Source organism: Ambystoma mexicanum, chromosome 1p (assembly GCF_040938575.1).
Source record: "Ambystoma mexicanum isolate Mex_15411 chromosome 1p, UKY_AmexF1_1, whole genome shotgun sequence".
NCBI classification, from domain to species: domain Eukaryota; kingdom Metazoa; phylum Chordata; class Amphibia; order Caudata; family Ambystomatidae; genus Ambystoma; species Ambystoma mexicanum.
Window position 1 is genome coordinate 1,129,600,822 of NC_090921.1, and position 25,671 is coordinate 1,129,626,492.

At 48.7% G+C, this 25,671-nt stretch overlaps 1 long non-coding RNA gene across 2 annotated transcripts in view; it reads left to right on the forward strand.

Annotated features, from left to right (window-relative positions):
* Positions 1-25,671, forward strand: part of LOC138449617 (uncharacterized) — a 166,036-nt gene that overhangs the window by 85,243 nt on the left and 55,122 nt on the right. The window contains exon 4 of one of the 2 annotated variants that reach the window (XR_011260173.1): positions 15,221-15,691. This is a non-coding gene — a long non-coding RNA (uncharacterized lncRNA). Of the gene's footprint in view, positions 1-15,220; positions 16,059-25,671 lie in introns of those variants that run through there. The other variant, XR_011260172.1, reaches the window with a different exon arrangement.

Consider the following 25,671-nt stretch of genomic DNA (forward strand, 5'->3'; position numbering starts at 1 on the left):
AAGTGCTGCAGGTTGCGCGTGGGTAAGAGTCTGTATTACCCAGCGCTGTCCGGTAAAAGCGAAATAAATGTCTTTAACAAGTGTTCTTTCCTCCCACAGGTGCGGCGTTAAAGTGGTGGAACACCGATGAAAGAAGCCTAGGAGAGCGGTAACTGTGGTGAGTACAATATGGTTGCTTTGATTGTCTTTGTTAGCCCCCGCTCACCTTGTTCTCTCTGTCCGTTCCAGGTTCCACGGATGCAGTGGTGAAATGATGGCTGCAGCGCTGAACCGTGGAGATGCTGACTGGTAAGTATGGCGCGGCGCTTCTGCTAGCGATGCAATGCTTTTATTTCCGACGTGTTTTTTCCAGTTCTGAAATGCGGCGAATTCGGGAACAGATGAAGATTAAAAGATAAGTTCTTGTTCTTATCTCTCTTTCTTCTAGGATGGTGTCCAGGTTCGAGGCGGGCGTAGCAGAGGACTGGATGCTGCAGGCACGGTGAGCGTCACGCTGCTGATGTGCAGAATAACGCGAAGCATGTGCTGCTGTTCGGGCGTGGTTTAAATAGCCTGCAAAGTAGTCCCAGGTAAGAAGTTCCCCAGAACCACACCCGAGTAAAAAATAGTCTCTGTAATAAAATAGTCTCATCTAGGCCTCACGTGGGCTTTGATTCATTTGCAGCATGGTCTGTAGGAGGTAAGTAATGCCTATGAGCCTGGTGCATAGGCGCCAGGACTGAACCCAGATAGCCCCCAGCCGGGGCTGCTGGGGTCTCAATAAATGTCTGGATGCCTGCTCCTGAGGCTGCTGGGCTGGGTCTGGATGCCCGGGGGTAGGCATCATGACACTGGGTGAAATCTTCTTCTCCCAACTACTATCCTTCTGATAATTGAGGGGGCTCCTTGCCTCCCCCACTCGCCCCCATTCAGACTTTATTTGATATGTTCAGAACTGACTTAGTAGGTCCTAGAGTCCCCAGCCCTTCTCTTAAATCCTTATCATGGTCTACCTAATTCCCACTAAAATGGGCCATCTGAGACCTCTGCAGGGGTTGTAAAGCTACTCTCGGAATCCTAGGGATCCTACCTTCCTTATTTACTACTTTTTGTTCTTCCTGCAAAATATGTTTTACAAGATCTCTAATTTCATTCTCATTCATAGGAAGAACCATTGGAGGTGCATCCATTTTTCCCTTTTTGCCTACCAACGTAATCCCCTTAGGTGAGCCTTTCGTGGAGACTTCTACTGTATCCCCTTTCACCCCCAATTCTCCCTTCCTGTTCTGATTAAATATTTTGAACGTTGCTGTTTTTGGTAGAACACTATGGACACGTTCCTCAACATTTAGTTTAGCATTACCCTAATGTTTCAGAGCATTCAGCAGCCTAAAATTGGTGGATGCATTTGGCCCATTCCCTTAAGGAGCCTCTTCCCCTGTCTCCTCCTGGGGCCTTCCTTCCTGCTCCTTATAATTTCTCCAATGGCATGGAGCTACCCCCTAACTCCGGATCACCTGAAGATTCTTTTATCAGGTGAACCAGGGATGATACATCTTGCATTTGTGCTTTCAATTCCAAAGACAAATGATCCCTTAAATTTGTAATAGCAGTGACCATTACATTTGTGTCTTCTTCTATCAACAGGGGAGAGCTCCCATATTTCTGTGCTCCCGATGTACTGTTGCGCTCTTCCCGACTAGCTGAAGGGTGAATTGACTTCCCCAGTAGAGTAATTTCCCCAGTTCCAAATATCGGGAGCGGAATTCAAGTAAGATCCATTAAGTTGGTCATAAGTATTTAAAGCTGGATTGTTTGTCATATTGCCCATGATTTGTTCCTGAATATTCTGGGGTAGTTCCCCAATCTCATTATCCACTGTTGATCACTTGAAAGAGAGGTCACAATTCTCTGTATTTATTCACCCCACTTCCTCTCCCCCACCTCTGTTTCTGGTTTGGGGGCGTGGCCAAATATCCGTTCGTGTCCTTGTAATAACATTTCTTCAAAGTCCTTCATTCACCTTTCCAGATTTGTGTAAAGCCACACCGCAGACTGTTGCTATAATCCCAGTGGGATGGGGCCAAATGTCGCCAAACAGCTCTCGAGCAGCACTCGCGTGATGCGCTCTCGCTGGATGCAAATCCGTGTTACCGATCCGGAGTCAGAGCGCTCCAAGGACGCTGGCAGTCGGCTGTGTCTTATGGTCGGAAGGTTTGCAGGAGTAGACCTTTGGTCGGCGTTGCCGAAAGGAGGAAGGAACGTGGACGGCAAACGGGAACGACATTACAGAGCCGCAGAGGAAACAAAATGCAGTAGAAGCAGAATTGAATGCCTGCCAGCTCAGGAAGCCCCAGTGACGTGCTGAGACGCCAGACAGGTTAAGGGGCGTACAGGAGATCTGGAGGGGACGCTGGGTGGCTCAATAAGAGGGTGCAAGCGGTTGTCCCACAGCTTCCGGGCAAGCACTATGCTTGGGTAGCATTGCAGGAGGCATACAAATCCCCTCCTGGTTTTAAATACCCCTTCCTCTATGAAAATGAGGCTGGCAGCATGGCATTGCCAGGGATACCTCTGAGGTTGGCATGCACCATGCATGCACGGGAGCCAGGCCACTGCACATGCGCAGTGAAATGGTCATGTTGGCACCCAGAAGAGATCTGCGTCCATGGGCAGCCAACCGCCTAGGCCCTGCTGGGTGCAGACGCCAGCGTGGATGAAGACATTACAGCGGGTGTCACAGGTAAGGTCTATTGAAGGTATCTGTGTGTGTGCGTGACTCTGTGGGAGAGCTGGATTAAAGTAAATGCGCAGTGATAGTATGACTGTGGGTGTGTGCAGATCGGAAATGGAGTTGTGTGGGAGTGTGTAACAGCACTGCCCTCCAGCTGCCTCCCTACATCACATGGTAATCGCATACAGAGCTTCGGGACCTAGTGGCTACCTTGGAGTCCATTTGATTCAACCACCACTCCTGGTAACTTCATTGTCAATTTATCCAGGAGTAAAAGAAAAGTTACATAAGCATGTCATGAAAATAAATAACAGCTCTTCCAGATGTACAGGTGGACATTATGTTTGTTGGTCGCAAAGGACTCCAGTGCCGCTAAGTTGATGTGGCGGGTCAGCCCACCACAAATAACCACTTCAACGCTGTCTGACAGTCCAATGGTGTTTATTGGTGATTTGTGCAACAAATACGCGGTTGCGGGTTCTTAAAAATTGTCTTTAGGTTCTACCGGGTTCTTAAGGGATGTTTGGAGTTTGGGCATCCCTTTCTCGCTATTGCTGCCCCAGCCTTCTACCCACCTCCCTAACTCAGGCTTTCTTAAATGGATATTTGTTGCTGGCCAAAGGAGGCCTCTGTGTGTCTGTAGTTCTGACTAAGGCTGATGGTGGTTTCCTAATTTTATGGTTGACTGATTTCCTAGGGGCCGTCTAGTCTTCCCCTGGCCTATCCTGCTTAGTGTCTGGGGAGATAGGGATGGTGCCTTCTTCCCCTCCTTGCACACACAGTCTCACCTGACCCCCCTCTACACTGGGTGTCGCAATGTTCCCATCCCACTGTGTTCTAGTCCCTCTGATCTCACTCCCTCTTTCCACCTCCAACCTTTGTGATCTTACTTCACTTCTTACTACTGTTCTTCTATCGATCTTACCTCAAACTTCTCTACGTCTACCTCTGCTGTTATCTTCTCTTTCCGCCTTCCTCTCACTCCACGTTCTTGCCTCTTGCTATTCTTCTGTTATCATCTCTCTGCTCCTACCACCACTTCTATTCTCCCGCTCCGTCGCTCTTACTATTCTCCCTCTACTATTATTCCTACTATGTTATTTACACTGTCGCTCTACTACCGTCTTCCCTCTAGTCTTATTCTTCACGGCTGCTACAACTACTTCCAACTACTACTAACTCCCACTACCAACATCTTTTACTGTATCATTATTCCGCATGCTCTTTCTCCAGCATGGGGTCTGGCATGGATTCACATGCTCATGAATATTCCCCGTCGTCAGGCCGGGAATCCTTGGTATAGGAAAAAATCAGTATCCGTTTCGTTTCTGATCTGTCTTTCTCAGTAATAACCAATCACTGGTCTCTGGGTCATACTGCCCCAGCCAATGACTGCCCTCACCCTAAGCCCCGCCCCTGGCAGCCATCCTCAGAGTTTTACTGCACGTTCAAGTGTTGGGAGTCCTCGTGCTGTAGCTCTCGAGCTTTTGCTGCATTTTCGCACTTTTTTCAGGAGATATTCTCATTTTTTCGGTTAAATAGAGCCTCAAGCTCCACCGTTTCTACTTCCGATCAACAGGGATCCGTTTCGGAGTTTCTACGCCCCTCAAGGGTGAAGATTTCGTCGAGTTACGCTTTTGGAGGATTCCAGAAGTTCCGAGGCCTACCCCGGACATGGCCCAGGAGAAAGGGAGCTCGACGCCCGGCTGTTCAGGACCTGCCCTGGATGCCAGCTTCAGAACGTTTTCAAGGAGGACGAGCATTCGTTATGCCTCTACTGTCTCCATGAGGACAAGACACACAAGGAAAAGGACTGCGCGTTTTGTGGGAACATGTCGGAGCGGACCATGAAGGATCGCCACCTCCGTCTCACCAACTGGCTGGAAGGTAAGAGGTACCTGAGCCAGACCCGACGGGGGAACCGGAGCCAGGACCTTCGGAGAGCCCACCACTTAAGAGGAGGACGACGCATCCTAGGCCTCCTCTCCTGCCTCTGCGGCCTTCTCTGCCTTCCCCCCGGTCCACTACCCACAGGGATGATACAGGCATGGACACGACTACGACGGGTACGGATGACGACGGAGGTGACGACGGGACGTGTCCCCCGTCGCCCCCTGCCCGGGAGTCCCCGCCCGACGAGATTGGATCCTTCCATGCTATGATTTCCAGGGCATCTGAGCTCTTCCAGCTCTGCCCCGAAGAAAAGAAGGAAGGGTTCCTTTACCAACTTCGCGAGGCTAAAAGGAAGACGGTCCTCGCCGTACCGCTTCTTGATGACATCTGGGATGAGGGACTCGCCCTCCTCAAGAACCCTGCCACGGCTCCTGCGAAGAGGCACCGGTACGAGAAGAAGTACCGGGTGCCCGACGCTGCCCCCTTGTGCCTCAGGGCGCAACCTATCCCGGATTCGGTCGTTTCGGCGGTGGCCAAGAAGAAAGCGGGGGGGGGGGCATCAGCCTTGACTTCAACCTCCCCGCCGGATGGCGAGGGTAGGAAGCTGGATGCGATGGGACGACGGGTCATCTCATCTGCAGCGACGACCATCAAAGCGGCCAACGCCCTGGCCATCGTAGCCCGCTACGACAGGGAGTTGTGGTTCAAGATCGCCCCTCTGTTGGACTTCCTTCCGGACACCAAGAGGGCTGAGGCCCTGGAAATCTTACAGGAAGGTGAGATTGCTTCGGACCACGCCATGACGGTGGCTACGGACATCGCCGACACCGGTTTCCGTCAGCTGGGCAACAGCGTTTGCCTTAGACGACGAGGATGGTTCAAGGCGACGGATTTCCGCCAGGACGTACAGACCAAGGTTTTGGACATGCCCTTCGATGGGAACAACCTTTTTGGCAAGGCGGTTGATGAGTCCCTTCAGGCGATCAAGACAGACACAGAGACGGGCCGTGCACTGGGTGTGCTCCAACAGCGACAGCCGTCCTTTCGGAGCTCCGGAGGCAGACAGGGTGCCTCCAAGGGAGCCGGCAGCAGCTCCTCTACGTACCGTCAAGCGGCAAGATCTTCGTCGCAGGAGGCCTACAGGGGACGCGGCAAGTCAGGTGGATCCCGCCGTCGTCGCCAAAGTGGTCAAGGAGGCAAAGCGGCCTCCAAGCAAGATTGAACTGACCGTTGGGTCGGGCCCCCGCCGAAGCACCCCTATGGGAGGCCGGCTGACGAAGTTCGTCGGCGTGTGGGAGTCCATCTCCACCGACCATTGGGTGCTGGACGCCCTGGCCCTGGGGCACGCCCTCGAGTTCCACAAGACGTGCCCCCGCATTCCTCCCGTGGCCAGGAAGGAAAATCGCGTCCCTCAACTGTTGTTGGAAGTAAGGGCGATGCTCAGGAAAGGTGCCATCGAGCTCGTTCCAAAGAGGCTTCGGGGCTCCGGAGTTTACTCAAGATACTTCCTCGTAAAGAAGACAGGAGGATGGCGTCCCATCCTGGACCTGCGACGACTGAACAAATACATCAAGGCACAGACGTTCCGGATGGTCACCCTCCAGCACGTGCTGGGACAGCTGGAGGAGGGCGATTTCCTGTCATCGTTGGACTTGGAGGATGCATACTTCCACATCCCTATTCTAAAGAGACACCAAAAGTTCCTCAGGTTCGTGGTCAAAGGGCGGCACTACCAGTTCAAGGCCCTCCCGTTCGGATTAAAATCGGCGCCCAGGGTGTTCACCAAGTGCCTAGCACCGGTGGCGGCGCCTGCAGGGGATCCACGTCTACCCCTACCTGGACGACTGGCTCATACGGGCAAGGACAAGGGAGCTCGCCGTGGAACACACTGCGAAGACCGTCCAGCTGCTCATGGACCTGGGGTTCTCCATCAACTTTCCAAAATCCCACCTGGTCCCGTCGCAAGTCGCCCTGTTTCTGGGAGCACAGCTCGACAGTGGTGCGGCGGGCCTCACGGTCGCAGGAAAGGATAAGGACCATCCTGGGAAAGGTGCAACGTCTGCTAGCCACGGACGTGGCCAGAGTGAGGTCTATCAAGTCCCTCCTCGGAATGATGTCCTCCTGCATTTATCTGGTGCGCCACTGCAGACTTCGGATGCGGCCCTTGCAAGAATTCCTCGACGCCCACTGGATCCAGACGACGGGCAGCTTCGAGGACAGGATCCCGCTCGACGAAGCGTTCCGTCAGGCAATACGATGGTGGGGTGTCTGCTCTCATCTGACGGTGGGAACAGGTTTCCTAGCACCAGCCCACCAGGTGACGGTGACGATGGATGCCTCCCTTGAAGGTTGGGGAGCTCACACAGGGGGTCTCCACGCGAGAGGCGTTTGGTTCCCGGAGGAGAAGACTCGCCACATCAACATCTTGGAGCTCCGTGCAGTGTTCTGGGCCCTCAGGTCCTTCCTTCCGTCCCTCAAGGGCAAGGTGGTGAGGATCTTCACCGACAACACCACCACGATGTTTTACATTCGGAAGCAGGGCGGAACCAGATGCCCTGCCCTATCCAAGGAAGCCCAGGATCTGTGGCATTGGGCCGTCGCCCAAGGGATGTTTCTGGTACCCTTTCATCTGGCAGGCAAGGATAAAAAACACCATCGCCGACTCACTCGGCAGAGAGCTGCGCTCGTGCCACGAGTGGGAACTGCGCCAGGATCAAGTGGACCGACTCTTACGACGATGGGGCGAACCCCAGATCGATCTCTTTGCGACGGCGGCGAACTCCAAGTGCCGGAGGTTCGCCAGCAGGTTTCCCCAACCGAGGAGCATGGGCGATGCTTTCTCGTTCCCTTGGGACGGCCTGTTCCTTTATGCGTTCCCGCCGTTGCCGTTGCTACTCCGGCTCGTCAACCAGCTCAAGAGGTCCCGGTGCAGGATGATCCTCGTCGCACCGGCGTGGCCGAGGCAGATCTGGTTCCCGGACCTTCTGGACTTGTCAGCGTCCACACCAGTCAAGCTGCCGACGGACGCGGATCTTCTCTCCAGAGAAGGAGGCGCCATTCTTCATCACGATCCAGAGTCGCTGAACTTGCAGGCCTGGCTCCTGCAGCACTAGAGTTTGGAGGATACGACATCCCGGCCGACTGCAGAGAGGTTCTTGCGAAGGCCAGGGCATCCTCAAGTGCTACGGGCACAAATGGAAGAGGTTCTCTGTCTGGTGCCGTACACAGAAGAGTAACCCTCTGCGGATTACGGCCCCTCAAGTATTGCCGTACCTATTGTCCTTGGCCAAGGCTGGCCTGTCTCACGCTTCCATCAAGGTACATCTGGCTGCCGTCTCACGTTACACCAGAACTACAGGACGGGCGTCCTTGTGGTCTCATCGACTGGTGAAGGAATTTATGAAAGAACTGTTCCGATCATTCCCGCCGGTGAAGGCCCCTGCCCTGTCCGTGGGAGCTCAACGTGGTGCTGACTAGGCTCATGGGGGGGCCCCATTCGAGCATATGCATTCAGTGCCGTTGAAGTTTCTGTCGTGGAAGACAGCATTCCTCGTGGCCATCACCTCTGCACGACGAGTGGGAGAGATCCAGGCCCTGTCTTGCAAGCCTCCTTACTTGACTTTTCACGACACAAGGGTGGTGCTGAGGACGCACCCCTCCTTCATGCCCAAGGTGCCGTCGGACTTCCACCTCAACGAGCCCTTGGTGTTTCCAGTTTTCTTCCCGTCGCCTTCGTCGCCGGCTGAGAGCACTCTGCACTCGCTGGATGTAGCTAGAGCGCTGAAGTTCTACGTGGACCGCACGAAGAGTTTTCGGAAGACATCACAGCTGTTTGTGAACTTTGGACCTGTGAATCAAGGGAAGGCTCTCTCGAAGACTTCCATTTCCAGATGGCTCTCCGGCTGCATCATGCACTGTCACCGGTTGGCAAACCGACCGTTGCCAGGCCGTCCGAGGGCCCATTCGACCAGAGCGATCGCTGCTAATACGGCGTTCCTGTCTGGTGTGCCCCTGCTCGAACTCTGCAGGGCTGCTACGTGGAGGTCGACGCACACCTTCACGAGATTCTACTGCGTCGACCGGGATTCCAGGGAGGAGTCCAGAGTCGGCCAGGCAGTGCTGCGCAACCTGTTCGCCTGAGGTGAGCCTGATGAGGAGGTAAGAGTTGCTTAATGTTGAGTTGTTGTATTGCTTGATATTGAGCCTTTTTGCCACCTCCCGTGGTTGTGCATGTTTATACAACTATGTATTCTTATATTCATGAGCATGTGAATCCATGCCAGACCCCATGCTGGAGAAGGAACAAGTTACTTACCTGTAACTGTTGTTCTCCAGCATGGGTCTGGCATGGATTCACATGCGAACCCTCCCGCCTACCCCTCTGCGGCTCTTCACTTGGTCATACTGCCACTTCACGTGCTACCAAATCTGAGGATGGCTGCCAGGGGTGGGGCTTAGGGTGAGGGCAGTCATTGGCTGGGGGCAGTATGACCCAGAGACCAGTGATTGGTTACTACTGAGAAAGACAGATCAGAAACAAAACTGATACTGATTTTTTCCTATACCGAGGATTCCCGGCCTGACGACGGGGAATATTCATGAGCATGTGAATCCATGCCAGACCCATGCTGGAGAACAGTTACAGGTAAGTAACTTGTTCCTTACTCTCTGTGGCGGGCCAGAAGGACGCGGGCACAATGTTGACCTTTCCAGACAATGTTTTATTAAACTATAAGAATAATGTCCATCTATCCCTATTACTATGAGGGTGGTCCCTGTGTGGAAATATAGATTAAATGAACACCAGTTCTCTTTCTTTTTCTCTGTTATAATGTCACATGACAGTCCAACGAAATCCCAAACAACCTCTGTGTGTATGTTTTAAGTTGTAGGCACTGCTCTCAAGCTAGGAAATATCCTGCAGTCAAAATAGCACACACAAATACCATCAGGTGTTGACCCTCCCTCTGCGCTCAGTTTAAGGATAGAACAAACACACGTTGAGCCTCCCCCTGCATGTCTTTTTGTATTTCACTATAATTACTCACCAGTTTCGTGTCCACCCTGCCAGTGATTTATCTGTTAAGGGCTCTGTTATATTTACGTGTCATGCTAACGCAGCTAAAAAGCTGTACGGCCCGACAGATTGTAAGAAAGCCAGAGAGCTTTAGCGAGACATATGTTGTTTCCTTTTGTTTGATGCTAAATAGATGTATCTATGTGATTATCTTATTCTGTGAAGGTGTCTCATTCTTTGTTTATCTTCCAGGCTGGAAAATCTTTGGGGAGGGTGCTTACAGCCTTACTCCAATTTCCAATTTGTGCCTTTTGTCAGATGGCACCCTGTAGATGGTACCTCGTCAGAACTAAATCCAGACGGACTGTGTACCGCGGTTGAGAGAAGGCGACGGATGATGAATGACCTTGGAAACGCACTGCACAATTTGGACTTTGCTTTTTTCTGCAGCCACGGTCTAAGTCAACCCTCGCCAGATTGCCTGACACATTGGGCCTCATTACACGGTAGGCGGTAGGGATTTAACATTACCGATAATGGAATACCGGTAACGTTAAATCCCCATGCGAATTACGACCCGGCTCACCGCTATTAGCAGCACCGCTAAGTATGGTGCCACTAATAGCGGGCAGTCCGCGTGCGCGCGACCCTCCATCCCGTAAATAATGCCATGCCGCTAATAGCACAGCATCACAAGGCAAGTGGACATGCCAATAGCAGCATGGTAAAGCCCCCAAAACCTCTTTTCCGCCATGGCGCTAATACCGCTATCGCAAACCACCCGTTAAGAGAACTGAGCAGTGTTCCCACCTGCCACAGGTGGACACAATCAGCAGAGGTGGAGGCAATGGAGAGTGTGGCAGCTCAAAAGGAGCACACCACACCCCTTCCCACACCAAGATGGTTCCAATACTTGCAGCATTACATGGGCTGGAGGACATGATAGCAGCACAGCAGCAACAACAACAGGCAGCACAGAGGAGACGCAGGAGGAAGAGGAGGAGGGCAAGACAGGCACAGCAAGCACCACCACGGCACCTAATCATACCACAGAGGCGCCCACCAATCCCCAGGATCAGAGCCAGTCCATTTAACCTAACCCCAGAGCAGATACACACCCTGTACCGTCTGGACTGGGATACCATCACCAGCATCGTGGACATGATACACAACGACATTGTGAGCCTCAGAGACATCCGAACTGCCATCCCCCCTCTACTCAAGGTGGTGACTGTGCTCCACTTCCTGGCCACAGGCACCTACCAGCATACAGTGGGGCAGATGCATGGCATCTCACAACCAGTATTCTCACGCACGCTGAACCAGGTACTTGATGCCCTCCTGAAGCATGCACCTGAACACATATTCATGCCACGGGCTGCCCAGGAGATTGCAAACACCAAAGTTGGCTTCTATTCACTGGCAGGCATCCCAAGTTGCATCGAGGCCATCGACTGTACCCATGTGGAATTGGTTGTACCACATCACAATGAAGTAGTCTACGAAACAGGAAGCAATTCCACTCCATCAATGTCCAAATGGTATGTGACACCAACAAGATAATCACACATTGCTGTGCCCGATTTCCCAGATCAACCCATGATTCCATGGTCCTGCGGAACTCAACTATCCCACACTACATGGAGCGACAAGCCGGACAATGTTCGTAGCTACTTGGTGAGTAGCAGGGCAAGCACATGGCAGTGTGATTGGGGGGGGGGAAAGATACATACTCCAACTGGGTGTGATTGGGGGGGGAGAGATATACATACTCGAAATGGGTGTAGCTTGTCGTCCGTCGGACGAATGCACATACAGATGTACGCCAATGTCCATCTGGGAAGGCCGCAACGTACTTGAGATGAACAGACATGCAAGTATAAGCTACACAACATAGATGACAATCCAGGTCTAGAAACCTTAAACATCCATCCACATTGCACAACATTCCACGCCACAAAATACACAAATGTCATACATGCCGTCAAGATAGTCATACAGAATTAGTCCAGCACAACATCAATAATGCAATGTGCCCTTGAAAGCATGCAAAGGGATCACCCCTAGCCATAGCATTGCACCACGCACCTATAGCACCACTGAAGTGATGCCTCTCAGCATGGGAACATCAATGTTGGAATGGCATAACACCAGCAGTGTGGTACCAAATCTGCCTGGGCCCAGGGACACCTAAGACCTGGCCTGACCCAGGACATGTCAATTAATGTTGGAGGCATTAATGGGGCATGTCTACTTGCAGGGTCGAGCTCACCTTTGCACATTGCAGTCACACAGACCATCTGCATGTATGCTGTTAATTGTGTACTTCAATCACAATGAAAAGTCAATTTGTGTGATATGAACAGGCCGCTCTTGAGGTGAACAGTAACAGGACCCCATTCGTCCCCCCATACAGGTGATGCCGGCTATCCCCTGAAGAGGTGGCTCCTCACCCCTGTACGGAACCCACAGAACAGGCACGAAGAGGAATACAATCGTGCACATACCCGTACCCGCATTGTGATCGAGCAGACTTTTGGCCTTTTGAAGACACGCTTTAGGTGCATTAGCAGGTCTGGTGGCGCTCTCCTGTATGGCCATGAGAAGGTGGCCAGGATTACCATGGCATGTCATGCTGCACAATATGTGTATCAGACGGAATGTGCCACTGCCCCCTGACGTTGAAATAGAAGCACCTGATGAGTATGATGATGGTGATGAAGACGGAGGTGAAGGGGATGCAGGTCATGCAAGAGGGGATGGCCAGGAGGGACGTGCTGTGAGACAGCATCTGATCAACCAAATATTCTGAGTAACATGGTTTCGTACTGTCACATGGATATGTGTAGTAATGCACTGGTGTCTGTTTGGAAGCGCACAATGGACCATGGCGTCAATAAAGTACACATACACAATGAAGAAGTCCAAGCCTTTGTTTTGTTCAAACACCAGTGTATAAGGAACGTAAAGAAGAAAATGTGCATGTCCCCAAACATCACACCACCCTTCCCCCCCACCCCCAAACAGTCCCATAACACCCTTACCCCCACCCCCCACAACAGTCCCATAACACCCTTCCCCCCCACTCCCACAACAGTCCCATAACACCCTTGCCCGACCCCCCCCCACAACAGTCCCATAACACCCTTCCAACCACAACAGTTCCGCATGTGTCTGCCACAATTTTTCCCTCCAGCCATGCACGCGGAGGCTTCACCATGCACTCCCTATTGGCCATTGCCAACACCAGCATTGGGAGGCCGCGTAGACGTGCGCCTGGTGGTGCGTGAGGAGCGGCGGAGGAAGTGGCGCTCCACCGATGTTTCACACTCTGCATCTGGACCCTTCTGCCTTTGCCCCTTGATGTTGTGGGGGGTGTCCTGTGTGTCCAAAGCCCTTGTTTTCTTATGCACAGGGGGTGCCTGAGATGCATTGCCAGCATCCTCACTGTCTGTATGTGAGCCTGTCGGGGACAAGAAGGGGGATGTCATTGGTTACGGTTCTATGTACTTAATGCATTATACATCAATAATGCAGTTGTGGGCATTTTGACTACATTGTTAAGGATGCAGGTGATGTGTCAGTTCAGTGGCTCATCCTTGCATGGTTGTGTGTGGCACTTGTCTCTGGTGATGTGTGCATGTGTGTGTGTTTGGGTCTGACACTGACATGGCCAGGGAGTGATGCATGTGTGGATGTTTGGCCATCCATGAGGTGATTCTGGGCTCACATTTGGGGGGACCAGTAGATTCACATTGCATGCTTTCATGTGTACACTCACCTCCATCTGAAGTGGTTGCCACGCCATGCTCCATCGTCCCGACTCCCTCTATGCATTCCACTCCAATGAGGTTGGTGCAGGTCTCCTCCCATTCTTTCAGTTTTATGGGCGACCCAGATCCACCTGCTGTGGCAATGTTGTGGTTTTCGGCAAGGATGCTTCTCACCCGGAGTTTCGGGTCATCCCACCTCTTTCGGCACTCACGCACTTTGCGGTGGTGGTGCCCACAGCACTGACTTTCAATGCGACCTCAGCCCAGATTGCCTTCTTTTTCATGAGTGTCTCCCGCCGCATGTCGCTGGCAAAGACCACGGCGGCATTGTCAGCTAGGGTCTGGGTCAGCATTAATAGCTCCTCTGAGGTAAATTTTTCTTTCCGCTGCCGGTCGGTGTTTTTTTTTAATGCCTTGGGCATGTTGAGGGTGTCCCTGAGGATTTCCTACTGCAAGCTACTCCAAACAGGTCCAGGGGGCAGAGGATGGCAATGGATTGTGTTTTTAAAGATGGCCGCCGTGCTCTTTCCCGTTCCTGTGCGATGACGCTATTTCCGGTTCCGCAATTTAACGGTCACCGCTAATAGCGGTGACCGCTATTTGCTTGTAGCGTGAGGGCGGAGGTGCTATCTGCACTTTCATCGAAGGCGATAAGAGACTTTTTGGGGACTTTAGCGGCATGGCGGTAGGGTCATTACCGGCATGGCGCTATGCTCGTGTCCGCGTACTCGTAATGGTATGCTATTAGCGCCCTCTTGCGAGGGCGGACACATTAAGAGCGGTAATTTGAGATTTTTAGCGCACAACGTGTATTGAGGCCCATTAATTTACCCTGACCGAGGTCCTCATCTTGAATAGTATTTTTTCTTTAGAGACACCAGTACAAACTGGACTGAGTGAGCGGAAGGACAACAGAATAACCAGTGCGATCGGTGCTGATTGAAAAAAATGTACGAATGCATGCTATATTTTTCTTTAGTTTGCAATATTTGGGGACCGCTGTTTTAAGTGAACATAGACAAATTTCAACCTTGTAATTACAGGTGTATTGATGCTCTTGAAACATGGGAAATGCAAGCACCAAATGTTGAGGGTGTAGAAAATGTTTAAATAAATGTTAACAGCATGTTTCGACTCCCCCAGAAGGTTCCCCGGGAGTTTAATCAATGGTAAAAAGACATGGGGTGGTGTTATTTTTGTAGGAATGGCACCGATATACTGCTGATAATCCCAATTTACAAATTACAGAGCATAGGACTTTAGACTTAGAAAAATTAGGGTACCTCAGAGAAAGTTGTCAGCAAAGGGACCAAAGGAAATTAGTGGAAGACTTATCAAAAATGGAAAGATTATGCTGGGCAGAAAGCAAGGAAAATCAATGGCCACGTGGGCAAAAGCAATGCATTTGCGGACACAATTGCAAAGACAACTGCCCAAACCCCATATTCTCACTCCTGTTTCCTGTCCACGCACAACAGACCATCCCCCTTTTGAGAATACACTTGACATAATAGTCAGTATCCAAGCAGATGCTACCTGTCAGGAATTGAAACAATGGGAGATTGATGCAGTTTTTGAGGATTGGTGTTGGGTGGACAGGGGAATCAAGCGGAGATGGATGTTGCCAAATAAATATGTACCCATGATGATATCAGTCGCCCATGAAGCGGCTCACATAGGGGCGGATAGTATGATTACATTATTATTTATACTTTGGACTAACCCAAATATTCGTAAATCAGCAATAACGTTTTGTAAAAATTGTATTATCTGTGACACACATAATGTTGGGAAAGCTTAGCATTGTCCATTATTCATAAACAGGTCAAAGACTGACTACCCCAGTAATTGGACGGTCTGGGACACTCTATCCTGCCTGGAACTTTCAACGTACCTCAGGTCTGCCACCCAGGTGGAAAGGGCTGGTGCAGGTGCTCCTGGCAACACAAATGGCCGCCAGGTGTGACAGAAACAAAAACTGGATTCATGCCAGCCATGGCAAGAAAGCACCTCTACCCCTCCTGCCACACAAACAACCTAAGGACTGCTGTGTCGCTGCACCACTTGTTTTTTCTTCTGCAGAAACGACGACTGGAAAAAAGAACTTTGATTGTTTCCCCCAAGTGTAGTGTGCCCCAAAGACGTTGTAGGACAAGCAGAGAGGCCACACTATAATCTGAGACCAAGAAAGCTTTAATGAAACTGCCAAATAACAAACAGAATATGTGGGAACACCCTCAGGAGAGAGCATCTACCCGGTGGCCAAGACCGTCATCTTTAAAGGACTACCTGCGGGTGAGATATTTTGAACACTCCAAAAATATATTTGCCGCCTCCACGAATATACTGACCAAGCCTCTCCATTATTTTCCTCATGATAAAAGACAATTGCCCTACAAATATCAAGTATCACGCATTAACAGGAAATGGTATCATTCGAGATTGCACTTTATGTTTTTATGTTTTGGGATCCTGCTTATGCTACTTGGCATTTTTGTGTTATGTGATATGTTTTGGTCGCTTTCGATTAAATCTACACCTGTGCCCTTTCCTAATGTTACAATGGCAACTTTACCTCCTGGTCAGTATTATCATTGTGAATTAATTAGCAGAAATGTGTTTGTTACCCTTATGCATAATACACACAAGATGGTTCAACGCAGTAATTGCAATGTATGTTTACAATTTCCTGCCCTTGTAGAGGAAGGACTCCTGCTGCAACATTTGCCTCTCCCGTTCTTTGCTTCATGTTATGCTTTACACATGGCTTTATTGTGGATAGAAACTATCCGCTATGTCTCCCGTTCTTCCTCCTCCTCTTTGTATGCTCAGTTACAACAGCAGGTGCTGCGCAAAGGAGCCAGTGAATTTGTTATTCTTCTAAATGCTGCTATCCCTTTGTCATATGTCTTTAATCCTTTTTCCTCACGGGCTTCCTTAGTGACTGCCGCACCCCGGTTCTACTACTACAAAGCTATTGGATAATAACCCTCATTTAATTTCCATCTCTTCCCTGCATCTCCGGGCCTCGAACATATCAGGGGCCGTTTGTATTGGGAACAATGGTTCTAAATTCCTAGGATATAGCACCAACTGCAACATGACACTCGCCATTCCTGGTGTTTCCCTTTATGTTGGCGACTCAGTGTATTTCATTTGTGGGCTTAACGCTTGCACTTGGGTACCTCAACATTGGAGTGGATGTTGCCATTTAGGATTTGTATTTCCAGCCATATCTATCAAACCCCCTGTTGTTGACAACCCCACCAGGCATCGCAGAACTGTTATTCAGGACGATACTGGTGCACAAATATCTTGCTATCACATGAAAGCAATCATTTCCTGGTCTGGCCCTGCTATAACCTTTAGGGATATCCGTCGCCTGGTTAGATTGTTAAAAGCAACTATTAATGAAACCACTGAAATATTGAGTAATTTCACTGTAGAATTACAGGCGGTATGCCTTGTAGCCTTGCAAAATAGGTTGGTTTTAGATATGATACTTGCAGAAAAGGGAGGCGTATGCAAAATCCCAGGGGTAAATTGCTGTGCCTATGTGCCCGACACCTCCACTTCTGTTCGAGAAGCAATAAAGAAGCTGCATGGTATTGCTGAACATGTCCACGTGCCCACTGGCACATTTGACCTTACTAGATCCTTGTGGTCCAACATCAGCTCTTTTGGATGGAAAATTGGTGCTTTCAAAATTATAGTTCTCTTATTTTTCTTAAGGGCCTGTTTTATTCTACATTGTCTACCTGTTTGCTGCCAGGCACTTGTCCGGTTTCTCAAACTCCCTGTTTCATCTGTTAGTAATGCATTGATAATGCAAGATGTAGCAATACAAGAAATAATGGCTATTGACATTAGTACTGAGTCTCCTTTCCCTTCCCAACCTGTATATCAGAACACACGCTTATAGATACAACATTAAGTAGAACTAATGTTCAAAGGGCCGTTTGTGGAAATATACATGACATGAACACCAGTTCTCTTTTTTTCTCTCTGTTATAATGTCGCACGACAGTCCAGCGAAATTCCAAACGACCCTGGTGTGTGTATATTTTAAGTTGCAGGCACTGCTCTCAAGCTAGGAAATACCTTGCGGTCAAAATAGCATGCACAAATACCAGCAGGTGGGGACCCTCCCCCTGAGCTCAGGCTAAGGAAAGAAAAAACATGTTGAGCCTCCCCTGGATGTCTATTTGTATTTCACTATAATTACTCACCAGTTTTCTGTTCACCCTGCCAGTGATTTGTCTGTTAAGGACTCTGTTATATGTACAGATCATGCTAACACAGCTAAAAAGCTGTATATAAGGACCCCAAATATTGTAAGTAAGCCACAGAGCCTTAGCAAAACATATGTTGTCGCCTCTCCGCTCGAGTGCTTTGTTTGATGCAAAATATATCGTTCCCAGTGAAAAGATATTTTTCAAAAGATCTTTTCACTAAAAGTTCGCTTTAGAAAGACTGCTCTGTGACCGCACCGAGTGGTCTTTCTAAAGCGAACTGTCACGCCCTTGCTGCACACGATTTGCGCACGGGCTGACAGGCTCTGCTGGACCAGGAAGTGGAGAGTGAGGAGAACGGGTGTTGGTGTGTTTTTTTTTTTTTATTCTGGGGTGGGGGCTGGGACTGAAATCCTGTGAGAAAGGGTGGGGCGGGGGAGGGGGCTGGGGCTGAAATCACGCGGGAGAAGGTGAGCAGTAGAACAATTGGGGGCTTGGGGGTGGAACCCTCAAGTATAAAAAGAAAAGGGGAAAACCTCATTTTAAAGGTCTCAAGAGAAAAAGACCTTTACAGTGAGGGTTTTCCGATCAAAAGAAAATCGGTCAAAGTAAATCTGTCTTTTTCTCTTGAGACCTTTAAAGTGAGGTCATTTCACATAGAACCAAACATATGTATCTATGTAACTGTCTTATTCCGTGAAGGTGTCTCATTCTTTGTTTATCTTCCAGGCGGGAAAACCTTTAGGGATGGGGCTCACAGCCTTACTCCAATACACACCTTTTGACACCTGCCCTGCCTGTATAAACAAGGTACTCATCCATTGTTGTGACTCTCGAGACAAAGACATTGGGCTTCATTACGCGGAAGGTGGTGAGCCATGGCGCTATTAGCGCCATGGCTCATGCCGGTAAAATACCGGCACCGCCTTGGCGGAAAGGGGATTTACCGCCCCATTCCAAGGTTGGTGAGGCGGTAAATCCCCCTTCCGCCATTGCCCTTCCCCATTCCCATTTCTGCCCCATAGGGCTCTATGGGAATGGGGAAGGCGCTAATTACGGCACCACAATTTTGCGGTGCCGTAATTAGCTCTGAGGTCCCTTAGCGGGTTGGTTTTTAACGCCTGCAAAAAGCAGGCGTTAAAGCACCAACCCGCTAAGGGACCTCGTAGTAAGGCTGTAGGGATTTACCGGTACCGGTATTTTACCGGTACCGGTAAATCCCTACCGCCATCCGTGTAATGAGGCCCATTGTCTGCTGTCCAAAAATACGAATTCTATCTGACCATACCACTATTCTAACCAAAGGAAATGTCAGGAAAATTACTCCCTTCTTCTGACTGTCTCTTTTGAAAGACGTTCCTCTTCACAGCAAAGTTCCTTTAATAGAATATTTTTAGATAGTGTGAGAAACCTGAAGGTGTCTCACTTACTAGTCCCTGAGGATCTGTCATCCAGGTGGCCAGCACACAGCCATCGCTATTGGATCCAGTTTGTGGGGGTGGACCAGTGGGGGAGGATTACCTGGATCAGGGTCCTCAAGGAGGGGAGGTGGGAGCGACGGGCGAGACATGGTACCCCCTTCCCTGTAACACCTTTTCCCAACCTACCATGTAGGACTTTTAGAAACTCTATCCTCCCCCCTTTCCCTACACAAAACCCTTCTTTCACAGTAACAGACAACGGACTAACACCAGAGCCGTTCACCTGACATGTCCTAATACACAGATCAGGCAGAGTCAGGCAATTGACAATTACCACGCACACCTGACAGCCCCCAGAGGGATAAAAGGCAGAGCACGAGAGCACACCTCGAGCAAGGCCGAACGCACAAGGAGACAGCTACACCAAACCGGCAGTTCAAACGGAGGTGCAGGAGAAAGGAGGTGAGACCTGGAAGGACGACGAAGGGGGGAACTGCCCTTGCCATTTTCAAATCATACCTGCAAAGCCTTCAAAAAGGGAATTACAAGACTGGGAAGTGCAGCTGACGTGTGGAGTGACCGATGTCAATAGTGTATGGGGGTCTCCCGCATTGCTAATAGACGGGAGGCACGCTAGCTACCGTGGTAACGTCCTTGACTCCAGAAGTAAGCCAAACCAGCGGACCCGACACAATCAGTGAGCCGGAGGAACTGATAGCGAGCGGAATAATATTGAGCCCAAGGTTGCAAGCAGCAACATTAGATGAAAACAAGAACTTGTGTGTGTTTGAACTTTAGGGGGAAGCCCACAGAAGGCCAGCTGCAGAGTGGTCAGGAGACGTAGGGGTGCTCATTTGAAGGACTCTCGCTGGCCCCTTTTGCATTGTAACTGCAAGTACTAGGAAAGGTTGGTGTCAGTGATTCTACAAGGGTCACGTCAAATCCCTTGTACACTCGAAAGTCTCTGACCCATTGCCAAGAGGAAACTAAGGGAAGTGAATCCCGCATCGTGAGAAAGTAAAATGAACTGTATATTTGGCAAACGTGAACATTGTGTAGAATAAGATAAGTGTGAACCCGACAGAAGAATGCTGAAAAAAAGCTAGGAAATGGAAGTCCACGCTTTCTGCGGAGACGAAGCAAATCACAAACTGTATTAAGAAATCATGAACTGTGTTAAAGGTTCTTGAATAAAGCAAGCAAGCTGCATTTGTAAGGCCGTAGTGAACCCGACAGAGGGAGGCCCAAGTTGCAAGAAGGATCTGAGCAAGGGGCAAAGAGCAATCGCCCAAGGTTCATGAGTACCGAAGAAACATTTGTTTGTTTGCTGTTTACAAGTAGGGGTGAAGAATAATACACACGGCAACAGTGTATCGACAAGAGTAAACCCGGTTGAGGATTATCCACAACGTTGTTTGTTTAAAAGGATATTTAAGATCCTGAATGTTACAAGCAATATTTGAGAGGCCATAGTGAACCCGACAGAGGGAGGCCCATTCTGCAAAGAGGGATTTGAGCATGGCAGAGGGATATCAAAGGGGCAAAGAGTAATCGCCTAAGATACAAGATTATCGAAGGAACTTTTTGTTTGTTTGTTTTGATACAAAAGGCCTTCTAAGACAAGAGACTTTGCAGAGAAGACACTTGGCCCCTGAAGGTTCTGATACTGTTGAACTGGAATTGTGAGATTGTGAGCCTCATGCTGGAAAGGCCCAGGAGTGTGCTCTGTTCAGAAGTCTGCCTTGACCTGTGCTAAAACATGGGGAAGGTAGACCTCGCCATACCATCCTTACTTATCATTTTGTTAACACGCCTTTCGTTTCTGGTGAACATTATCCAACACTCTTTTTTTTTTGTAACTAGTGGTAATGATTGGCAATAGTTATGTTTTAGTATAGGCCATTTTTATTTGACAATACACTACTAGGACTGCCTTATATTTCTTTGATGGTCGTAGCCTGCTCCCATTTTCGCTTCAGGTTTGGATTAGGTGGTTTTCTCCCCCATGTATGCAGTTTAATAAACACCCTTGAACTGTGATCACTTGTGTCTGTCTTTACTGTTGCCACAGTAGGTCCCTTACAATAGACACTCGTCACTTTCTGTACCCAATCTTGTAACTCCTTCAGTAGAGTTTTTCCATGGTCAATGTTCAAATACTCTTTCTTTCTCTTATGCTTTGATCAAGGAGGCTATGCCTTTTGCTTTCTTAAGTTGGATAGGGTTTCTTGATAATTCATGTTTTTCCTCTCCTGAGGTAGCTTATGTGGCCGTTATCTCTTGTACGCTCTAGTGGCCTTCACTTTGTATTCATATTTTCCCCTTTCTGATTTCTTTCCACTCTGCACTTGTTCTATGGGATATTTCACCCTCTTCCTGTGTTATTTGTACCCAATGCTTATTTGCCTTTTACAGGGTTATTCAGGATTCTCTTTCTCACATTGTTACAGTTCCATTTTATTGCCTTTCTATTCCCTATCTCGTCAATTTCACTGGGACAAGTTTTCCCTGATGAATAATGATTTCCCAGTGGCCCCCCGGTTCTCCCGTCCTTCCTGTTACCTCTAGGTTGGTGGGTGAACGTCCTCGGGACCAGCGCTCACACAGGTTCTTCTCCTAGGCTCCGGTTTGCTCCCTCTTGAAGACCTAGAAATAGGATGTGTCCTAGTTGGTGGACACTCCCGTCCCCTGCACACCAAGGATGCTGAGGAAAAACTCTGTCAAAGTTTATACATATTGTATGTCAAAGTTTATACATATTGTAAGGAAGGCATGGTTATCAGAAGCACGACAAACACATGGAGTACAAGCCAAGGGTGTTTATTGAACAGTATATGGGTGAGAAAAACACCTAATCTAAACCTAAATCTAAGATGGGAGAAAGCTACGACCATCAAAATTAGGAAAACGCTGTCCTAGTTGTCTCGGGTCAAAACAAAATGGCCTATACTAATAAACCTATTGCCAAATCCTTACTCTATATAACAAAAGGGTGCGGGACAATGATATGTATAGCAAAAGAGTATAATGCAAGCTAAAATCTCCAAAAGGGTTATGGTAGTTCAGGACTACTGAACTAATACACTTCCTTGCCCACGTTGTATCAGGGGACAAGGCGGAACAGTGGCATGGCTTTGATAAACCCTTGATTTTATATTCATCAGGAAGCTGTTTCTTCCGGAAAGGCAGGATCCCTCGAATCAATGTCTTTTCCCTGGCAGCACAAGACTTTTCCCAAGCTCTCACCATGCAGGATTCCCCTCTTCTGCGGCTTTCTAGGTGTAACCCTTTGGTGGGTTCACCTTCGTCTTTACAAAATACGGGATTCACTTTCCCCTGCTTTCACTTGGCATCCCTCCATCGGGTTCACTGTAGCCTTCAAATCACAGTTCAGTTAACTTCTCCAGTTCTACTAGCTTATAGCATTCAGGAACTCTTAATGTCCTTTTAAACAAATATTTTGTTCACTTTCACCGGTTCACTCAAGTCCCCCTCCTCTGGGCTCAGACCTTCCTTTGGAGGCAGTTCTGGCTTCCCTCGATCGGGCATGAGCCTTTAAACCACCTGCATCACATTTGTTTCTTTGCAATCTTTCATGCTTTCACTTTTACGTACTTGCCAGTTCGATGCAGAGATTTCCGATAGGCGATCGCGACACGCCGGACCACTCTGTCATATTGTAGCAAGTGCATTTACTTTTCACAATCAAACCTCTCTTTCTCACGGCTGCCGTCCTACGCGCAACCCACAATACTGGATACAGTTCAAAGGTTAATACCAGCCTCCTCTCCCGAGGCCTTCTGGTATCTGGCGTTCTTTTCACTTCTTATCAAAGACTTTCCAACTGAACGAGGGAACTTGTACCCTTGACTTTTTCCTCGTATGACCACTTTGACTATTCGCCTCCTTTCTTAGTTATTTTCTTTCGTGGCTTCTCTCACATGCATCTCGGCATTATCCATTCTTGCTACAATGTGCTTTTACTTGTGATTTCTCGACAACCTAACCAGCACTTCAAACGTTAATGTCCTTTTCATTTATCATCACAAGCGGTCTCCCTTTTCACTCACCGGCAGCGGCTGAAACAGTCTATCAAGGCCTTCCATTCAGTCAAGACTTTTGGACCAGCGCGGCTAGCCTCCTTTCAAGTCCTCACGCTGCACATGAAGGAGGTACTGCCATGACCTTCTGCAGTGGCAGGGAGTTGCCCATTTGGGATTCTGTAGCGGCTTTCACCTTGCAGCTGGTAGGACCACAGCCTTGCGTTCGCCTCCTGGTCCCATCTGCTCTGCTTCCGTAGTCGTGTCGCCTGCTTGGGATTTCCTGCCCTTCCATTCTGCTGGTCTTGCTCGCTTCAGTTGCCCTTCTCGCCTTGCTCTCAGGGTGCTCTCATGCTCTGCCTTTTATCCCAGTGGGGAAAGGCAACATGATTCAGGTGCGAGTCATTAACGTTAAGTGCCTGACTCTGCCTGACCCTGATGTTGGGATATGTCAAACGGACTGGTTATGTGTGAGTCTGTCTTTCCGTGAAGTGCTTTGTCCATGCAGCAGAGTGTGTATAGGAAGGGGGGGGAGATAAAGTTCCTAGATTGTTCATGGAATGAGGGTGTTCTACAAGAAAATAGGTACAGGGATACCGCGTCTCTCCTCCGGGTGCCTCACTCCCCAGGGACCCCTCATCCGGGTGATCCTCCCACACTGGTCCACCCCCGGGATCTGGATCCAATAGCGATGGCCGTGCTTCGGCCACCTGGATGACAGCTCCCAAGGGACTAGTCGGTGAGACACTCTTTGTTTTCTCACAATATTCATAAACAATTAGCTAGTCAATAGGTTTATGATTGTATCTGACAGGCGTCAGAGTTTGTTATACAAAAATGTGTAAATAATGATAATAAAATGAAACAAAGGTAATGAGCTCTGCGCATTTCAGGATCTAAGTCCCTTCATCAGGAGCAGTGATTCTTAGATAGGTAACAATTAGTCTTCATACTTCAAGTTTCATAGTTCTACAAAAGGTAAGTGAGAGAAAACTTATTGTAGTTTAGAGATCTCTAACAGAGTCAATACCAGTATTTCAAAAAGCACAATAAAACATCACCTTATTCATTTGCTTGATACTCAAAGATGAGGTCAATTCTTCCTAAGGTTGGAATTGTTTGTACAGTTCCACGTACGTTGTAGGATGCTATTTCACCTGTTATCAGATGTATATAGATTATAATGGGTATTTTGCATGATATGCAAAGTAGGCTTGAGAAGCCTAACTGATTTGAGTAATGCCTACCTTAAAGTGGGAGCTACTTGACCAATAAGTAGGGGATTGGTGGGTCGCTCAGCAGCAGCTTTTATCTGCAGTGAATCGTCGAAGGTATTCTGTCAATATATTTGCCTATATCCATGAACGGTATAACTCACTGTATTATGTGCGTAAACCCACTATAAATGCTATTATATTGAGCAGGGAGTAATACTCACATTGAAGAGGAATCTTACCAGTATCTACGCGGACGTGCCAGGATGAAAAACCAACACGCTGCAGTAAAAGAAAATGCTGCCATAAGAGCCAGCGCCATCTGACGTCATGGCGGATGTGATGATGTCACGTCAGTGATGTGCATGAGTAAACATTGTAATATAACGTTCGCGAGTGCGCGATCATTGTAAGTGTACTGAAGCAGATACCAAATATGTCTAATTGCAATAGTACATTTTGCTTCAGGAATACTCCCAAATGAGGTTTGGAAAGAATAAAAATTACTTAAACGAAGGTCATGTTTCGTAAAGGTCCCAGAATTTGGGGCTGTCTAACCAAATGCCTGTGAGTGAGGTGCTTCATGTGTGGCACAATAAGTGAACGAATGTTGATCTCTTTCGTGGGCTCTGCCACAATGACATTCTCATCAGATACTTAATTTTTTGCATAAGTATGTACTTTGAAAAAGCCACAGAAGTGTATGTTGGTAGTGGTCTAATTTTACAGTTGTATAGTGCACATAATACATTTCAATTGCAATTGCGTTTGTATGATAATCTAATCATGCCATATAAGTAAAACTATTTTTGACTCTACATGGTGTGACAGGTAGTAAATACAGGTGTGTGTGTGTGTGTGTGTGTGTGTGTGTGTGTGTGTGTGTGTGTGTGTGTGTGTGTGTGTGTGTGTGTGTGTGTGTCTGTCTGTGTGTGTGTGTGTGTATATATATATATATATATATATATATATATATATATTTCTGAGGCTTGTGGAATCTGCTTAGATCACATGCTGTGCATAGGCCGACATCTAGTGGAAGCTGCGGAGTATTACAGTTTGTTTTTCGAAACTCGAAAATGGGCGTCGACACAGGCGTGCCAGTCATACTATCCCTAGTGTGACGTCCACTGTACCCAAGATCCCTCACGCGTCTAGGATCCTCAGATTGTTTTTTTCCGCCATACTGGTCGGAAGCATTTGCGGAGTCCCCTGGCCTTAGCCATACTTTTGCTAATAATCAAAATTTATAATTCTTTATTGATATCCTTCCCCACCCCAACGTCGACCTCGACACTCGACGACGGCTGGAGAAGACATCGACTGTCGCCTGCTGCACGATGGATCTTGGCCTCGGAAGGCCGCTGG